General features: G+C 36.3%; 1 protein-coding gene across 1 annotated transcript in view; it reads right to left on the bottom strand.

Annotated features, from left to right (window-relative positions):
- Positions 1-13,359, bottom strand: part of LOC100665316 (N-deacetylase and N-sulfotransferase 4) — a 509,460-nt gene that overhangs the window by 203,135 nt on the left and 292,966 nt on the right. The window lies entirely within an intron of this gene.

Raw genomic sequence — 13,359 nt, 5'->3', positions numbered from 1 at the left:
TATTCTACTACAGCAGATGCACAAATTTGGTGAGTTGTACGTTACATCTATGGTGTTTCTTAAATACTTAATATTTCGTTCGCTTTAGGACTAATTGGGCAAAAAGTTCCTAGGATTGGTCTAATCAGATGACAGGAGAAAAAGTGGAAAATAGTTTAACACTTTCACAGGAAAATAAAGCTGATCACTTCCTAACATTCATGTGATCAAACTGGGATCTATTTGAATCCACAAGGTTGACTATTTTTCAGCCTTGCTACAATAGGGGAATAGTTTCTTTAATTTTAACAAAGTCTCAAATTTTTAATTTTGAATTGCCTAACTTGGGTGTGATTTTTAAAACAAAACTGTCTAAAGCTTTTAAGTTGTTATTAATTCTACAAATATTTATCGAATGTCTGTTTGTGCTTGGTATTATACTGACTAAAGAACAAGAATAACTCTTTTATCACTTCTTTCATTCACCCGTTCACCATATATTTGTTGAGCACTTTCTTTCTTCTAAGTACTGAGGGTTTATTAGAGAACAAAATGAAAGAACGGCCCTTCTTACATTGTGATGGGAGGTGACAGTTCATAAACCTAGTGAATAAATCGTATAGTATATTTGAGGTTGCTAAGGGAGACTGAGCTTGCTTGAGGTGAGGGTCAAGAGTGGTTTCCAGTCTAAATAGGGTGGTCGTGGAAGGCTTCACTAAGCAAGTGAGGTTTGAGCAAAGCCTTGAAGGGTGTGAGATAGTGAGCCATGGCTGTATCTGACAGAAGAAAGCAGCGGTGTAAATGTGCTAGAGAAAGGGTGTGCCTGAGGTGGTTAAGACCAGGAAGGAGGCAGTAGAGCTGAGGTAGACAGAGTGGGAGAGAGGGTAGTGAGATAAGTCTTTGTCTTTATTGAGTTGATACTACAGTAGAAAAAAAGACAAGAATGGTAATCTTTAAAGTACAGCACAAGTTTTGCTATATTTGAAGTAATCTTATGTGTGAATGGGGCCTCTGTATCAGGCCTTCTTAGAGGAGTGACCAAGAAGTCCATGTGATCTTGAATTGAGTACAAGTTAGTTGAGTGAGAGAGACTGGGCCAATCCAGAAAGAAAGAGTGAAGAGGATATGGAAGACCTCGAGAGATCACACCACAAAATATATCCAGGTAACTGCAAGAAGTTCTATATGACCGAGGGATTGCTGAGTGAAAGCTAGCAAAGACAGAAAGGAGGATGGTCTTTGTATACCAAAGTAAAGGGTATGAATTTTATCCTCCAAATAAGAGGGTTACTTTGATGGTCTTTACAGGGGAATGATGATATCATCTGGATAGCATTTACTGCAAATTGAAGCTGAATCAGCCTGCAGGCTGTTTGTCAGAAGACTATGGCTGTAACATAGGGAAACTCTGACCTGGGAAAGACAGAGTATGGATAGATATAAGAGATATCAAGGTCATATAATGCACGGGTTTTTGGAGAGAGATTGGAAAAGTGGGGAAGCCAGAAGGAGGGTGCCAATTTTACTGCAAGTGTTTGGTTTAGACAAGTGGAGGCATAGGGATGCCACTGGCAGAGAAAAAACATATTTGTGGAAAAAGTTGATGATATTATTTTGAAACCTGAATTTGAAGTTCTTGAGGTACATTCCAGGAGCCCTGGTGGTGCAGTGGTTAAGCACATAGCTGCTAACTGGAAGGTTGGCAGCTTGAACCCACCAGCAGATCAGGGAGAAAGAAGTGGCAATTTGCTTCCATAAATATTACAGCCTTGGAAGCCCTACGGGGCAGTCTTACGCTGTCCAGTAGGGTCATTATGATTCAGAATTGACTTAACAACAATAGTTTTTTTTTTTTTTTTAATGGACATTCAAGCTGAGATACCGGAAGTAGTACATGTGCTTATGTGTGTACGTGTGCATGCGTGTGTAGTTCAGCAGAGATGCTGGGAGTTGTCAAGTGTATGGTGTAGCTGAAAGTATTTTGTTGGATAAGGTTTACAGGGAGAATATGTAGAATTAGTGGAGCAGCAGGGCAACTAGTGCATCCTGTGACACATTTATGGCATAAGTGGAGGAAGAGAGGTAGCAAAGAAGGTGACTAAAAAAACAAAAACAAACAACAGCCAGATAAAACAACAACAAATAGTAATAATAGTAACACTAATAATAATTACAATGAAGTGTGGTCACGAGTTACAATTTTAAGAGTTTTAAAACAGCTCAATTTTATTGACTATTTAGCGCATGTACTTTGTTATTGTTGTTGTTCTCCAGGCCCTGATCCCTCCTGACAACATGTCCAAAGTATGTGAGACAAGTCTCCCCATCATTGCCTCTAAGAAGCATTCTGGCTCTACTTCTTCCAAGACAGATTTGTTCCTTCTTCCGGCAGTCCATGGTATATTCAATATTCTCTGCCAACACACTAATTCAAAGGCATAGATTCTTCTTTGGTCTTCCTTATTCATTGTCCAGCTTTCATATGCATATGAGGTGATTGAAAACATCATAGCTTGGGTCAGGCACACCTTAGTCTTTAAAGTGACATCTTTGCTTTTTAACACTTTAAAGAGGTCTTTTGCAGCAGATTTGCCCAATGCCATCCGTCTTTTGCTTTGTTAACTGCTGCTTCTATGGGTGTTGATTGTGGATCCAAGTGAAATGACATCCCTGACAACTTCAATATTTTCTGCATTTATCATGATGTTGCTTATTGGTCCATTTGTGAGGATTTTTGTTTTCTTTATGTTGAGGTGTAATCCATACTGAAGGCTGTAGTCTTTGATCTTCATCAGTAAGTGATTCAAGCCCTCTTTGCTTTCAGCAAGCAAGGTTGTGTCATATGCATAATACAGGTTGCTAATGATTCTTCCTCCAATCCTGATGTCCATTCTTCATATAGTTCAGTTTCTCGGATTATTTGCTCAGCATACAGATTGAGTAAAAATGGTGAAAGGATACAACCTTCACACACACCTTTCCTGACTTTGAACCACAAAGTATCTCCTTGCTCTGTCAGAATGGCTGCCTCTTAGCTTATGTACAGGTTTCTCATTAGCACCATTAAGTGCTCTGGAATTCCCATTCTTTACAAGGTTATCTATAATTTGTTACAATCCACATAGTGGCATGCCCTTGCATCAACAATGAGATACAGGTAAACATCTTTCTGGTGTTCTCTGCTTTCAGCCATGATGCATCTGACATCGGCAATGATATCCCCTGTTCCACGCCTTCTTCTGGATCCTGCTTGAACTTCTACTACTGCGACTGCTTTTGAATGACCTTTAGCAAAATTTTATTTGTATGTGATATTAATGATATCATTTGATAATTTCCACATTCTGTTGAATCACTTTTCTTTGGAATAGGCATAAACACGGATCTCTACCAGTCAGTTGGCCAGGTAGCTGTCTTCCAAATTTCTTGGCATAGAGGAGTGAGCACTTCCAGTGCTGCATCCATTTGTTGAATCATCTCAATTGATATTCTGTCAATTCCTGGAGATTTGTTTTTTGCCATGTACTTTACAATGGTTAAATCATTTAGTCCCACAGCTACCTGTATGAAAGAAATTGTCATAATCTTCCCATTTTACATCTCAGAAAATGAAGGTACTGGTAGTTAAATTAAATTTGTTAAGCCAGAAACAGTTTTTATCACCTTATATAGACTAATTAATTTATAACTCACAATCACACTGCAGAGAATACTACTATCGTCACTCCATTTTACTTACATGGTGACTGAGGCAGAACAAGTTTGAGGAAACATGCTTAAGGTTACAAAACTAGTAAATGAAATTACAATGCAGGCTGTCTGGTTCCACGGTCCATATGTTTAACCCGTTTGTTGTTATTTTTGAGAAATGATGACAGAAACAATTTTTTTTTACTTTTTCAATATAGTTATTATTAGCACATAACGTGAACAGTTCCAGTGGGATGAGGGTGGCAGGAACACAGACTAGTGTATTGAATGGAGAGGTGAATAGCAAATATAAACAGCACTTTTGGAAGGTTTGACGGGAAAAGACAGAAACTGATGAACCAGGAGCTAAAGACATATGTGGATTGAGAAAAAGGATGTTTTTTGTTTGTTTAAGTGGGAAGCAACTGAGTTGAAAATTGCAACAGAGAAAGGGAATGATAATACAAGAAAGAGATGGAATGATTGGAAAGAGATGGAAGGACTGATGGAGCGAAGTCCCAGAGATGATTCAGAAACATGGGATATAATGCACAGATGATAATTTATTACAGTGTTGCCAAGTATATACAAAACAAACAAACAACAAAACAAAATAACTCACTGATTGACATCTGCTAAAGACAAGAGGAAGGCTGTCAGTGTAGGTCAAGTCAATACCAGCATTTCCTCTTGCTTATCTGGAGATGAGTGCAATTGTGGTGATGACCACCTGGCATGGCTCCTATCTGGGCTGTTTTGCGTCTGTAAAAAGCTGGCCTCAATGGTTTCAGGGGACATCTAAGTCAATTGGCATAATAAAATCTATTAAGAAAACATTCTGCATCCCACTTTGAAGAGTGGAGTCTGGGGTCTTAAACGCTAGCAAGCAGCCATCTGAGATGCAGCAATTGGCCTCAACCCACCTGCATCAAAGGAGAATGAAGAACACCAAGGACATAAGGCGATTACGAGCTCAAGAGACAGAAAGGGCCAAATGAACCAGAGACTACATCATCCTGAGACCGGAAGAACTAGATGGTGACCAGCTACAACCGATGGCTGCCCTGACAGGGACCACAACAGAGAACCCCTGAGGGAGCAGGAGAGCAGTGGGGTGCAGACCCCAAATTCTCATAAGACCAGACTTAATGGTCTGACTAAGACTAAAAGGACCCCGGTGATCATGGCCCGCAGGCCTTCTGTTGCCCCAGGACAGGAACCATTCCTGAACCCAACTCTTCAGACATGGATCGGACTGGACAATGGGTTGGAGAGGGATGCTGGTAAGGAGTGAGCTTCTTAGATCAGGAGGACACTTGAGACTATGTTGGCATCTCCTGCTTGGAGGGGAGATGAGAGCGTGGAGGGGGTTAGAAGCTGGTGAAATGGACATGAAAAGAGAGAGTGGAGGAGGAGAGCAGACTGTCTTATTAGGGGGAGAGTAATTGGGAGTATGTAGCAAGGTGTATATGGGTTTTTGTGTGAGAGACTGACTTGATTTGTAAACTTTCACTTAAAGCACAATAAAAAAAAAAAAAAAAAAAAAAGCTGGCCTGAGTCAAAGCTGGCTCTGTCCTTGGGATTCAGGTGGCTCAGGGGATGCTAGAATAAAATTTATTTCTATGCTCACCACATGCTAGGCCTGACATTATTTTCTTTTCAACTGAATTGAAAACCTAGGAAATGTTCTAGGGCTTAGCAGGTCTTTCTAAGAAGGCTGCTGACCCAGGAGAGCAACTGAGTTTACCTGAATAATATCTTCAGAGATGTGATAGGCTGTAAAGATCTTTCTGGATAGAAAAGATAGGAGTGAATTAAAATTCTGCTTTCTCAGGCATTTTCCTAACTATAGAATTTCCATCATACAGTCATCAAATGTAATAAATTTAAAGAGACCATAATAAAATTAGCATATCATAAATACACCATTAATCTTTCCATCATTTCTATACAGTTACTAATAACTTCTATTTATAGTCCTTCATAATGAGATGATACTGTGATTCCCCAATGAGTACGTTCACTGACTGTCTATATCTGGGTGCACAAATTTAATACTTTGCAAGATTTTCCTTTTACTTAGACTTATAATTTAATCAAAGCTTCTTTCACAATTCAACCAAAATTTTAGGTGCTACTCTTGACCAAAAGTTGTTGCATTTATTTCTACTGTGTTTACCTAATATATTTATTTGGCAGTGGTAAGCGCCTGTTACATAAGGATTGTCTTTGAAAGTCAGAGGGCACAGCTTTGTAGGGCTTACACACAGCTTACTTTATAATAGTGGGCTAACAAAAATATCACTCACATGTATTTAGCACAGTAGATCACCAACAATGTTGCCTGAAGCAACCACATAACATTTGTCCTCATATATATGAATGTCAGATGGTACGCTGTGTTTTCTGAGGCTGACATAATTTGCATATTAGCTCTCCCATAAACTTCAGAGCTTCACATGTTTTGTGATGAGGTCACGGCAATTTCCTCGATCTTCAAGTGCTTTTCTAAATAATTTACTATAGTAACCTTGCAGTAAGGATTCCTAGGGGAAAAAACTCCTCATAAAACTCATTGAGTTAAGCGCTCACTTGCTACTAAACTATCTATTCTGGACAAATGAGTCATTGTTACATAAGACAGCATTGTTAATATGCTATACTGTCTTTAAAATTTTGAGAATTAATCTATTATGAATGGATAATTAAGTAAGAGTGATATTTGCATTACGGGCAGACTTGCAACTGAACTGCAGTCACCTCCAAAACACTTTATTAAAATGTTTGTGTGGAAATCAAACTAGTATTAATTCTTCAAGATGTAACTCTATTTTCTCCTCCTCTTATCATCTTACTCTTTCCCCTTCAAGAGGACAACTTACTCTTTTGTGGCATACTATACTAGAACAAAGATGTCACTTTAAGGACTAAGGTGTGCCTGACCCAAGCCATGTTTTTTTTCAATTGCCTCATATGCATGCGAAAGCTGTACAGTGAATAAGGAAGACTAAAGAAGAATTGAAGCCTTTGAATGATGGTGTTGGCAAAGCATGCTGAATATACCATGGACTGCCAAAAGAACAAACAAGTCTGTCCTGGAAGAAATACAGCAGACTACTCTTTGGAAGTGAGGTTGGTGGGACTTCATCTCATGGACTTTAGACACGTTGTCAGGAGAGACATCATGCTTGTAAAGTAGAGGGTCAACAAAAAGAGGAAGACCCTCAACAAGATGGATTGACACAGTTGCTGCAACAATGGGCTCAAACACAACAATGATTGTGGGGATGGCGCAGGACTGAGCAGTGTTTCCTTCTGTTGAACACAGGGTCACTATAAGTCAGAACTGGCTCGACAGCGCCTAACAACAACAACATACTAGAACAGGAGTCCCTGAGTGGTGCAGACAGTTGATATGTTTGGACAGGTCTGTGGCTCAGATTCACTCAGAAGCACTTGGAAGAGAAGCCTGGTGCTCTTCCTTGAAAAAACCAGCCATTAAAAATTCTGTCCAGCACAGTTCTACTCTGACATACATGGGGTGACCAAGAATCAGAGTTGACATGACAGGAACTGTTTTTTGTTTATATACTAAAACGCATTTTTAAAATCTAAAGTAATATTATTTGGTTAGATTTTTTTTTTTTAGTAAATTAGCTTCCTTAGCGTATAATTTCTTTTTTTATTTTCACTTTCAAAAATGAATGTAAGTGATGCAGTCCCAGTCTCCTAGTGCTTAAAAGTATCGGCAAGCAATACATACTTATTAAGAACCTGTTGAGGAACTGACATATATCAAAGGGAAAATAACTTTTAAAATTAATTTAATACATGTACACCAATTATTTACTGAAGTGAGGAGAAAGGATGTTAGAGAAGTAGAATATCAAGAGGTATAACATGTTTAAGACTTAATGCGCTCTAAGATAGACTGATGGCATATAAAACTTTTCAGTTCTGTCTCTGAAAATCAATACAAAAATAATTAAAAGACTTTCTGAAATTGTTTTTGTTCAGATGAGGATTTTATTGAGAAATATGTTTTTAAATGCAATAAAGTGCACGGATCTTAAACTTTCAGTTTGATGAATTCTGTTAGTTGAAGGCAGTTGTGTAAATGCTACCCCAAAACAAGATACAAAATCTTTCTTTCCCTCCAGCCAGTTCCCCTGTGTCCCTTTACAGTCAGTTCCTGATTTTCCAAAGGCATCCACTTTCTTATTTTTATCACCCTACAGATTTTTTTTAATGTTTAAAATCAACTTTATTGAGGTGTAATTCACAACAAAAGAACTATTTTAAGTTTATAGTTCAGTGAGTTCATTTTCATCACCCTAAAATGTTCCCTTATGCTCCTTTGAGTTAACTTTCCACTCTGCCCCAAATAACCACTGATTCGGTTTTTTCACCGTAGGTTAGTTTTATCTGCTCTAGAATTGCCTAGCAATGGGATCATGCAATTCATTACTTCTATTATTTAGTAGTATCCCGCTGTATAAATACGCCACAATTTGTTTATCCAGTCTCATGCTGATGGACGTTTGGGTTAGTTTTGTCATCCCATTAAATAAAATGCAGAGAACAGACATCATAATAATATTAAGTATTTTAATTCCTGAACATTTTACAGCCTTACATTTATTTAGGTCTCTCCTAACAATGTTGGATGGTTTCCAGCGTAAAGTTTTGCATATTTTTTTATTTTCTATTTTTTTGATTCAAGTACATAGAAATACAACTTGATTTTTTATTGATATATTTTTCATTTTTATTTCATGATTTCTGCTCTTATTTTTTATAATTTCTTTATTCTACTCACTTTGTGTTTAATTTGCTTTTCTTTATTTTTTTTTAAGTTTCTTAAGCTGAAAATGTAGATTACTTATTTATATCTTTCTTAGTTTCAAATACAGATTTTTAGAAGTACAGATTTCTCCCTAAGTACTGTTTCAGGTTTAGCCTACATATTTTGATACATTCTGTTTTTGTTACCATTTAATTTAAAATGGTATATCTTGTTTAGGATAGTGTTTAGACAAATGCCTTTTTTGGCTCATGGGTTATTTAGAAGTATGCTATTTAGCTTTCAAACATTTGGGGTTTTTCTATGTACCTTTTTGTTGCTGATTTCTGATTTAATTTTGTTATGTCTAGAAAAAAATCTTTTTATGTTTTGATCTTCTGGTATTTATTGAAATATTTTTTAAGGCTCATTATGTAATGTATCTTGGTGAGTGGTATGTGTGAACTTAAAAAGAATGGACATTTCACAGTTGTTTGCTACAGTATCCTGCAAATGTCATCTCGGTCAGGTTGGTTGTTTTGTTTCTTGTTCCTGTCGAGTCAATTCTGATTTCTGGCGATCCCATGTGACAGAGTAGAATTGCCCCATAGGGTTTTCTAAGCTGTAATCTTTACTGGAGCAGGTCATCAGTTCTTTTCTCCCATGGAATGGCTGGTGGATCCCAACTGCAGACCTTTCCATCGGCAGCCGAGTGCTTAACCACTGCACCAGCTGGGCTCCTTGGTTGGTTGTTAGTGTTGTTCAAATCTTCTGTATCCTTGCTGATATTTTAAAAATTTACTTGTTCTAAATGATAATATAATAAAATGCTGTCATGTAGTTTGAAATTCTATTATAAGGTTTGGAGTCTCTGGGAGTGCAAATGGTTAACGCACTCAGCTGCTAACCAAAAGGTTGGAATGCGAGTCCGCTCAAAGGCACCTAGGAAAAAAAAGCCTGTTAATCTACTTCCAAAATGTCAGCCATTGAAAACCCTATGGTGCATGGTTCTACTCTGACACACTTGGGGTAGCCATGAGTCAGAACTGATTGGAGGGCAACCAATGGTGGTGGATTATTGGATGCCAACATGTGGAGGGTTGGTATGTCTTCTTAATGAATTGGCTCTCTTGTCATTATGAAATATCATTATTATCTTGTTAAGTCTATTTTCAGCTATTAATCTAGACACACTGGCTTTCTTTGACTTTACTATATAGATGTACTGGAAACACAACCTTTTAGCTTTATTCTGTCTCAAATGTTTTTATTTCCCGTTAGTTTTCAAGTAATGTATTCATTTTTTCCATGTTTTTACTTTGTACCTTATACTTAAGATGAATTTCCTGTAAACAACATAGAATTGGATCTTGCATTTATTCAGTATGACGATAGGAGTGCTTATTCATTTTCATTTAAGCAATTATTGATATGGTTATGTTTTATGTCAACCAACTCAGTATTTGTTTTCTATATTTCTCGTACATTAATCCAAAGGTTAATGGTTCAAACCCAGCCAGTGACTCCATAGGAGAAATACCTGACAACCTGCTTCCGTAAGATTACAGCCAAGGAATCCCTATGAGGCAGCTCTGCTCTGGCACATGGGGTAGCTGTGAGTTGGAGCTGACTCAATAAATAGCATCCCCAAAACAACAGTGTATGGTTTATTCCTCCTTCCATGCTTTCTTTTGGGTGAATTGAACAATTTTTGTTTCATTTCAGATCCTGTATTGACTTTTTTAACTACGATTATTTTTTAGAGATTACTTTAAATATTATAATGTATATATTTTAATGTATTACACTCTACATTCAAATAATATCACATTACTTAACTTACGATGCAAGAACCTTACAACACTGTAATTCCCCCCTTTGTGCTATGTTGACATGTATGTGTATATACCTATATATATGTGTATATATTATATATATGTTATGAACTCCATAATATATTGTTATTTTTATTGTTTAATCAGTTAATAGATTTTTACAGAAATTTAAAAATATATATGCATAGAAAATAAAGATAATAAATATTAAAAGGTCATTTATATTGGATACTTATCCCTTTTTTGGTATTCTTCATCGCTTCCTGCAGATCCTGGCTTTTATATGGTGTTACTTCATTTCATTCTCAAGAACACATTTTTAGCATTCTTTACAGGGTAGATGTACTGGAAACACAAACTTTCAGCTTTTATTCTGCCTCGAATGCTTTTATTTCTCCTTAATTTTTGAGGAATGTGTTCACGGGACACAGAAATCTAAATTGCAGGGTTTTGTTATTTTTTAATTTTTTTTCTTTTAGTACTTTAAGGATGTTTTTCCGTTGTCTTCTCATGCCTTGTTTCCAGTGACAAGTCAGCCACAATTTGTATCATTGTTCTGCTGTATGTATGCTGCTTCTGAATTTTCTTTTTTGCTTTTCAGTAGCTTGGCTACAATGTGCCTAAGTGAGGATTTTTTGTTTATAAATGAGGATGTTTGTTTATAAATATATTTCTCGATGTTTGCCTAACTTCTTAGACGTGAAGTTAATGTCTTTCACCAATTTTGAAACATTCTCAGCCACTACATATTAAAATATTTCATCTTCTCCATTCACTGGCTTTCCTCCTGGCACTCCAAGTCACGTAAGATCACTTGATATTTGTAACTTTGTTTTGTCAGAAGTTTCTTGCAACTTACATACCTTAAATGATGGAGTACAGACTTGATATATATATAAGTATTATATATATGTGTATATATATATTTATATTAAGGAAATGGCTCATGCAGTTGTAGAGGCTGGAATGTGGGTCAGGCTGGAGGCTTCTCCTGATCCACGGAGCTGCAGGGGCTGAAGAAACCAAGATCCACAAGTCAGACAGCATGGCTCTAACTCACAAACTGTGAAGACCATTACACCTGATCAGCAGGTAAGCTGCCAGCTGAAGTACCAAGAGTTGGAGGTCAGATGATAGCTTAATTTTCTTATAAAGTATAATTGTAATGCCTTTCCTTTCCCAAGATCACCACAAGACTGAGGAACTGACAACTGGATAAGAGAAAAATGATAGAAACATCCATACTATTTACATTCAGTTTGCCTTTCAAGTTTAGTAGTCAGTCATAATGTGCTTATCTTATCCTACCATAAGACTTACTTGTCTCTTGAATGGTTTCTATTCATCTCTATTTCACATGGCTGCTGGTACACTAAACAATAACCTTAACCTCACTGCATAGCTGTCATGCCATTCGGGTACTTATCTGTATTTTTACACTCTGAGAAAAGTCATATCACTTATCTCTTCAGATACTCCATTCAAGTCGATTTCTTAACCTCTCATTATACTTCATGCACAATCAAACTTTCTACTTTTCACAAAAGAATTTCAGACCAACATTAAGGCATCATTTTTTTCTATAATCTTCATGTACTTGCTTCTCTAAAATGATTGATAGCTTTATGAGCTAGCATTTCTTTTAGCCCTACTGCTGTCAACTTAGACACCCTCTTTTTTAAGTGAAGAATTTAATGTGCTAGAGAAATAGCAGTGTTAAGTGATAATAAACAACAACAAAAAAAACTTCTTTAAGGTCTGTTCATCTCAGAATCATCAGTAACACTATGCCTATTAAAAATATTTAAAACTATTTTATTTCTCTGAAAAACTATAGAACTTACTTTATTTTATATTTCAATATTTCTGCCAAAGGAAAAAGAACTCTATTTCACATGGAATCCAACCAATAAAAATGGAAATAAGAAATTACATATTCAATTTCTAATAGTTACATGGTCCTGTAGGTATAATTGCAGACATATAGACTAGTGTTAATTTTAATATCTATAGTCAACAAATTATAGCTTGTTAATTTCAAAAGAATTATAATAATTCATAAAATAATTTATAAACAGTAAAAATGTCAAAATAAAATAGAAAGTGCATGTGTTTGTGAGTGAGAGAGACAGAGGGGGCAAGGGTGAAGTAGACAAAGTGGGAAGAAATTCAGTGATCACTTAGAATTAATACTAAAATATTAGGGCTAATTCATCAGTTCAGAAAACAAAACAAAAAATACAAACCAATAAGCAAAAATTGATTCTAGCCATCAATGATATAATAGAATACATTATAATTTATCAATTTTACAGTGCAGACATCATGCCTATTAAAGCCAGGTATTTTGAGACCCTTTTATGACCAACAAAACTTCTTGTTTTTATATTTATCACTGATATATGGGAGCTTTCACTTATAAATGGCTGAGTTATCTGATGGGATTTGTACCAGCATCTTAAATTTTCACTACTTGTTGTTATGGTTCAATGTTACTTTAAATCAACTGTTATTATTTTATGGTTACAAAATAACATTATCATCCCAACACCACAGTTTTAGTGACCTCATGTGCTCTCTTTTTCATTGGAATTTCTTTATCCAACTTAAAACAAATACTTTATATTGGAGTACTTGTTTTCCCTGTGAAACTTAATATGAAGGTTTTGATACAAATACACTTTCAATTCCATAATTAATCTGGATAAACACATTAGCTTCTTTAAGTTAGTTATTGAGCATTTCATCAAATTGTCTCATTTATCTCAAGTAACTGAGCTATGGCTGCCAACCAAAATATTGGCAGTTTGAATCCACCGGCCATTTCATGGAAGCCCTATGGGGCAGTTCTACTCTGTCCAGTAGGGTTGCTATGAGTTGGAATTGATTCAAAAGCAATTTTTTTTTGGGGGGGGGGCATATATTTAAGTGTTAAAAGGGTTCAAAGAGTATTTCTCCTCTGGAAAAAAATGACAACAAAATTATGTTATTCCCTCAAATTATTACCTCACCCATCCTTTCCCTGGCTGCGCAGTGGTTAAAAATTAGGCTGCTAACCAAAAGGTTGGCAGT

The sequence above is a fragment of the Loxodonta africana genome, chromosome 5 (genome assembly GCF_030014295.1).
Source record: "Loxodonta africana isolate mLoxAfr1 chromosome 5, mLoxAfr1.hap2, whole genome shotgun sequence".
NCBI lineage: Eukaryota > Metazoa > Chordata > Mammalia > Proboscidea > Elephantidae > Loxodonta > Loxodonta africana.
The sequence above is the reverse complement of the archived record's forward strand: the minus strand, read 5'-3'. Positions and strand labels throughout refer to the sequence as shown.